At 40.6% G+C, this 7,412-nt stretch overlaps 1 non-coding gene across 1 annotated transcript; it reads left to right on the top strand.

Moving 5' to 3' along the window:
• The first annotated feature begins 4,466 nt into the window (after positions 1-4,466).
• On the top strand, positions 4,467-4,573 carry LOC141603274 (small nucleolar RNA R71). Its single transcript, XR_012525163.1, has one exon. It is a non-coding gene; the product is annotated as a small nucleolar RNA R71 (small nucleolar RNA).
• The last annotated feature ends 2,839 nt before the right edge of the window (positions 4,574-7,412 follow it).

Here is a 7,412-nt window from a genome sequence, read left to right as displayed (position 1 = left end):
GGAGAGGTCGGGTACCGGAAAGATCCGAGCTTACGTGGTCGGAAGTCCAAGCACGTAGGCGCCAATTAGTAAGAACGAAGTCTAGAATGCAAAGGGAGAAGAGAAGGGCGGACACTCGCGTGAGAAATATGAGGAACGAAGGCTCCTATTTATACTAATCACACGACGGAATTATGGTAAGAGTTGGATACGGAAGGAAAGATCCGGAAACAACCGACTTAGGTTAAAACACGGAAACTTGGACAAAAAGAAAGCCCTGGGAAAAGGCGCAGCAGGCACTGCGTCCCTTGGAAGAGGCGCAGCACTTGCTGCGTCCTTTCCCGGGTAGGTTCCTCTGCGCGTAGAAAACGCGTTTGACAGCCTGTCGTATTTTAGGCATAACTTTCTCTACAAGACTCGGATTAAGGTGATTTCGGTGGCGTTGGAAAGCTAAGAAAGAGATCTAGAACTTTATGTGAAATAGGCCTGACCCAAAAAAATCGTTATCACCTCGTAAAACGGGCCTAAAGGTCGGGTTGTCATTTTAACTAAATGAAATGCACATTTTGTAATGTAAACTTTAAGTTTAGCCCAAATGAAGTGACATGAGACTCAAAATGAGATATAACCATAACATTTTATGACATCCTAACCTTAGGTAGACAAGCACATTGCTTTGACTCGGGATTTGACGGTTTTAGGAAATGAAGACGGTTTTTGACCCAGACTCCAAATGTACTCTAATTACTGCCAAAACGACCGTATCGGTACGTAGATGACAACCGAGAGGTAGACATTAATGTTTGAGCAATCACTTGACGATAATCTTACGAACTGTCACAAATCGTTCCGCGTACCAAACATGCGGCCCAATCATCACCGGGTGGTTTGCGAGGGGTGCAGAAACGAGGTGTCTACAGGGTCATACTTGCCAACATTCTTAAAATAACTCGGTGAATCACTAAGACCCAAAGCTTTACCCATTTCCTCAAAGGAGATGCGCCTACTAACATTAGCTAGACGGAACTCGATGGTCTCCATAGTCTCAACCTTGTTGACTTTCAAAGAACTCAAAAATTCTAAGGTAAGGGAGGGGTATGTCAATTCTTTTGATTCAAACAATTTCTCCAACCCCATGGCTTTAAAAAAGGCTCTAGTTTGCTCAAGGACACCCAACTTATCTAAGGTATCTTCACAAATAAACTTGGTGGAAAGAAATTATTTCCTAGCAAACTTGGCAAAAGTGTCCCTATGGGATTTGGAAATGAAAATTACCTCCGGATAGTTCGAAAGTTGATCAATTTCCGGAGTAGTAGATGTTGTTGCTCCCATGGGAGGTTGTTGTTATTGCACTTCCAAGTTTGGGCTTGCTACCACCATAGCCAATGCTTTCTTTGCTTGAAGACTCTTTTGCCTTGATGAAAGTGTCTTTGCCTTTGGTGCCTTTGCCTTTGTTGCCTTTGTTGCTCCCTTAGTCCTTGCCATTGATGAATAAACCAAGAAAAGAGTGAAAAATCTTCAATTTCTAGTGCACCCAAATCGATTTAAAGATGAAAGGCTTTGCCTTTATGAATTCAAAAATCGACTCAAAGGTTGAAGATTTTGTGCTTGGTTTTGATTTTTATTGAAAAAGGAGTGATTGATTTGTTGTTAAAAGGGTGTTTTGATTTGATTTTGGTGAATGTTGTTGAGGAATCTTGTTTTTGTGATGGAGAGGATGAGGGTTTTGAGGGTTTTGGTAGTGTTATGAATGAAGGAATGAAGGAATGAATGTGGGAGGGGGTTTTTAAAACCCGAAAAATTTGAAATGCAGGGGCAAGACGGGAGGTTTTTGCTCGGGACGCCCGGATTTGGCCTGTTCTGGGTTGGGAAAAACTCGCCTAAAGACGGGCGTCTTTCAGTGAAGACGCTCGGATTTGCTAAAGCGGGACGGGCGTCTTTTACAGAAGACGGGCGGATTCCTTTACAGGGATTTTTCTTGTTTTCCTCAGCCAAGAAGACGGGCGTCTTCCTTTCAGGACGGGCGTATTTTTGAAGACGGGCGGATTCAAATGCAGGACGCCCGGATTTGTTGACAGTCAAAAATATTTCAAAAGTTCAGCTCAGAGGGACGTGCGTCTTCTACCCAATATGCCCAGATTCGACCCCTTTTTACCCGGATTCAGTTCCATCCGTGTACATTGCATATCCCTTGTCATTCTTCCATTCTTCTTCATATCTCGTGTTCTTCATTGTGGGGGCACTACTAAGGCATGAATAGCCTAGGCAATTGCTATCCCCACACTAAGCTAAAGCACTACACATAAATTGAAATCATTAGTCCCTCCCTCACTTCTCTCAAACATGACAATTATCTTGATCAAAGTATAAAAATCCAAAGATGACAAAAATGAAATACAAGAATTGAAATGCGAGTTAGAGAGTTAGAAATATTTACAAATGGTGGTTTAGGGAGGACTCCGCCAAACTCTCATTCTTGATGAGATGTCAAGGGGGCATGTCCAAGGTGTTGTTGATGTTGCTCAACACCTTGAAAAAGTAATCAAAAGCTTGTTCATTATCATGATAAAGTTCTTCAATAGACCTTGGCCCTTGTTGTCGGTCTTGGTCGATGGCATTACCAATGTAGGGATTAAAAATCCCTTCGAATTCGTCGTCCCAAAGACCACAAACTTCATTAAGTTGATCATTAAAAATCTCTTGTTTTGACGGAGACAACTCTCCCATTTTCTTGTCTTGGCCAATGAGGCCATCCTCTTCTTCTTTGCTTGACTTTGATGAGCTTTGCAAGCTCTCCTTGTTACAATTCACTTGTTCTTTGAACGGAGCATCTTCAATTTTCTTATTCCATTGGAATTCCGACTTCTTCCTATCATCCTTCCGGCTATAATGATCAATCATGAAACATGTTTCACATCAATCACCGCACCCGCGGTGTGTAAGAAAGGTCTTCCTAGGATGATTGGAATGTTGGAGTCTTCTTCCATATCAACAATGACAAAGTCCACCGGGATGAAAAACTTCCCAATTTGTACGGGAACATCCTCCCATATCCCTAATGGTGTCTTTGTCGATCTATCGGCCATTTGGAGTGTGATATTGGTGCATTTAAGCTCTCCCATCCCCAACCTTTTACTCACCGAGTACGGCATAACACTCACACTAGCCCCTAGATCACATAAGGCTTTGTTGATCGTGGTGTCGCCAATGGTACACGGTATTGAGAAGATTCCCGGATCCTTTAGTTTTGGAGGTGAACTCCCTTGAAGTATTGCACTACTCACCTTAGTGAAGGCGATAGTCTCAAGTTTCCGGATCGACTTCTTCTTTGTGAAGATGTCTTTCATGTATTTCGCATAGGCCGGCACGTGATTGATTAATTCCGTGAAAGGAATCGAGACTTCCAAATTCTTCACAATTTCCATAAACTTTCCAAGTTGGTCATCAAATTTGGGCTTGGCTTGACGACTTCGAAAAGGAAGTCTAATCACAATGGGCTCCTTCTCCTTGACCTTGTCTTCATTTTTCTTTGAAATCTCTTCTTTTGATGGTTCTCCATCCTTGGAGTTTTGCACAATTTCTTCCTTATCACTAGCTTCCACAACTTCATCCTCAACTTGCTTCTTCGGTGCTTCATACCTTGTACCACTTCTCAAGTGAATGACACTAACCGTTTCATGTCTTGGGGGATTACTTTGAGGTGGTAATTGCCCCTTTTGTCTTTGTGAGCTTGAAGATGCTAGTTGAGTCAATTGGGTTTCCAACATCTTGGTGTGAGCTAGGATGTTGTTGATGGTGGTTTCCTTTGCTTGACTATCTTTTTGCATTTGAGTGAAAAATTCTTGTTGATTCTTTTGCATTTGGAGGACCGCTTTTTGAACATCAAAACCTTGGTCATTTTGGTGATTGTATGGATTTTGATTTTGGTAACCTTGGTTTTTGTTGTAAAAGGGTCTTTGATTTTGGTTTCTCATGGGAGGTGGGGTGTATGTTGTTTGAGGGTTTTGAACATTTTGGCTTTTGTATGAGAGATTTGGATGGAACTTGGTGTTTTTATTGTAATAGTTGGAATGAGGGGTACCACTCTTGTATGCTTGGAAAGCATTCACTTGTTCATTTGTTCCCTTACATTCACTTTGGTCATGTCCCAAAGTTCCACAATTCTCACATATCCCACTTGGGATTGATGAAGATGCCGTCATGGCATTAACATGATGCTTTGGTGATTTTGAGGCTTCTTCAAGTCTAGCCATAGCTTTTTCAAACTTCAAATTGATTGTGTCAATGTGAGCACTAAGTTGAGCACCCAATTGAGTAACGGAGTCCACTTCATGCTTTCCTCCTCTAGTAGCCTTGCGAGGTCTACTATATTGTGAGTTATGGACCGCCATTTCCTCAATTTTGTTCCATTTGATCCCATGTTGAGAATGTTCCTTGAATCTTCATATAGACCGTTCCAAAATTGTTGTACCAAGAACCACTCGCTAAGTCCATGATGAGGACATGAGCGACAAATTCCCTTGAATCGCTCCCAAGCTTCATACAAAGATTATTCATCCCTTTGCTTAAAACCCGTAATTTGAGCTCTTAACATGTTAGTCTTTTCCGGTGAGTAGAATTTTTTGTAGAAAGCTAGAGCCAACTTCTTCCAAGAATCAATTCCGAGAGTGGCCTTATCAAGGCCCTTCAACCATTGTTTCGCGGTGCCAATTAGAGAAAAAGGAAATAAGACCCATCGAATTTGGTCTTGAGTTACACCGGTTTGAGAAATCGCATCACAATAGTCACAAAAGGTTTCCATATGAGAATGAGGGTCTTCACTAGGCATCCCCCCAAATTGGCTCCTTTCGACTAATTGGATAAAGGCGGATTTGGCAATAAAATTTCCGGTCAAATGTTGTGGTGTGGGAGTACCATTGGGTAGGTTCTCCTCGGTGGGTACGGAATGTGATGAAAACTTAGGCATTGTGGGTTGATTTTGTGCGGTATTTTGTATTGGGTTCTCCTCACCTTCTCTTGCAAAAGGGTTGATGAACTCAATAGTTGGTTGAATATCTACAACCTCACCAATACCTCTCAAATTCCTTCTAGCAAGTCTTCTATTGGTTGTCAAAGTTCTTTGAATTTCACGATCAAAAGGTAACAAATCACCTTGTGACCTTCTAGACATGCAAAATATCAAACAACTTGAAAACAATTAGAACAAACCTTGAGGAGTTTTACTTCCCAAGGCAAAGAAAGACACAACTAATAACAATATAAGAAAATATAAATCAAGTTAACACCGTCCCCGACAACGGCACCATTTTTGATGTAGGACAAGAGTTGGTCGTCACACGCAAACACAATTTATAGCTTCAAAAACAACTCTACAATTAGTAAAGAGGCAAGTAAAGGTCGGATCCCAAGGGACGGGAATTGAGATGAGATTTCTATTGAAACTAGTGGTGTCTTAGGGGTGTCACAATTTAGGTTGATGTAGAAGGTCACTAAACTAAGTAGCAATGAAAGTAAATAAGCAAGATGAATTAAAAGGGTTGTAAACAATTGATAAAAAGCACTAGGGTGTCATGGGGTCATAGGGGAATCATGGGAATTGATCATACAAACATGTTCTCAAATTATAAGCAAGCAATTATTGTTGTGATGGATTGAGTTGGGTTATATCTTACAATCCTAGGAAAGTTTGGGTCCCGGAGCCGAATCGATTAGATTGTATAACACCTACAATTGACTTAATCTTCCCTACTCAACAACATGCATGATCTAATGAGACTCGAGTTGGTTTATTTCTTACAAGTCTCATTGAAAAGATAGGTGATGGGTAAAAAATGCAAGGATTCATAGGCTCGCATTTCATCAAACATAACATGTGCATGAGTTGAGATCAAAACAAGCAAGCAAATAAACCATGAAAGGATATTAATTTAAGCATGAATCATTCCCCATGTTGGTTTCCCCTAATTACCCATTAACCCTAGCTAGGTGACTACTCACTCATTATCATGTTGATCATGCTAGCAAGGTTGTCAATCATCCCAACAAAATGAAACATGATGAACAAATGAAAGTAATTAACAATAATTAAAAAGGGATTAAGAGGATTATACCTACTAATGATTCCAATAATAAAGCAAGAATAAAAGAAGTACTTGATGCTTGATTGAGAGGTTGTCAATCTCCCAATAATAACCCAAATAATCTTCAATTACCCAAAATAAAGGATGATTAAAAAAGAGATTAAGGAAATAAAACTTGTATTAAAACTTGATTAATTGTTGATTACAAAACTAAAGAGAGATTTGATTGATATTAACTACTCTAAGAATTGATAAGAAGAACATGCTCTTCTAATTAGACTAATGGGGTATTTATAGTGGAAATTAGGTGGATGCATTAGGGTTAACTAAGGGCTAAACTAGTAATTACACTTTTTAGATTGAGCAGGGAGACGCCGGTATTTTTCGAAGGAAGGGCTTCTTTCACGGAGGCTTGATAAAGACGAAATTGCGCTGGACTGGAATCCATTCGTATTGACGTCGGGACGGGCGGATTGTAGCAGGGGAAGACGGCCGGATTCTGGTGGCTGCTGCCCGGGCGTCTTTGGCAGAAGACGCACGGATTCTCGTGCTGGGGACGGGCGGATTCAGGGCAATCCGCTCGGATTGCAGCTCAGCATTGTTTCTTCTTCTTTTCTTCCCTTTTCTTCATAAAATCCTTGGGGATTTCCTCGGGGATGCAAGGATCCTTTCTCGTCATTGCCCAACTACTATAATATGTACAAAGGCCTTCTAATCTTGTCTCTCCTTGATGCTTGGTCATTGGATTCAATCAATTTAGTCTCGTTTTGCCATGAAAATGCAAGATTCTTACTCCTTTCCTACCAAGGGATCAAAATCTCAAAGAATATGCAAAACAAAGAACTAAAGACAATAAATGACCCAAATATGCACTAAAAAGCATGGGAACAAGGCTAATTCGGAGACTAAATATGCGCTAATTATGGTCACATCAGGTGGTGATGAAGATAATGAGAAGATATAGCTAAGGATCTAGTATTAGTGAGTTACAAGGACGTAACATTTATCTTAAGAGGAGTAGGATGCGACAAAGAGAGTTTGAGGGTTGTAGATGTTGTGGTTTAATTTGAAGTTGAGTGTTGGTGTAGAATAAAGGATGGATTTGTGTTGTGGTTGATTTTATTACAGGTAATGGCAGTACTTGTAGTAGTATGATGTTTATGAGTGTGAGTAAACTTCGAGGATGAAGTTCTTTTTAAGGGTGGTAGAATGTAACATTCCGTTTTGGTGGTCGATCTTGTTTGATGGATTGTCTTGGTATTGAGTTTGCTAGTGAGCGTTATGGGAGTAAGACAGAGTTAGCAACACTTATGTTGTTGGTATTCGATAGTATTATGGAGTTAGTATCGAGAG

This window comes from Silene latifolia, chromosome 9 (assembly GCF_048544455.1).
Source record: "Silene latifolia isolate original U9 population chromosome 9, ASM4854445v1, whole genome shotgun sequence".
NCBI classification, from domain to species: Eukaryota; Viridiplantae; Streptophyta; class Magnoliopsida; order Caryophyllales; family Caryophyllaceae; genus Silene; species Silene latifolia.
The sequence above is the reverse complement of the archived record's forward strand: the minus strand, read 5'-3'. Positions and strand labels throughout refer to the sequence as shown.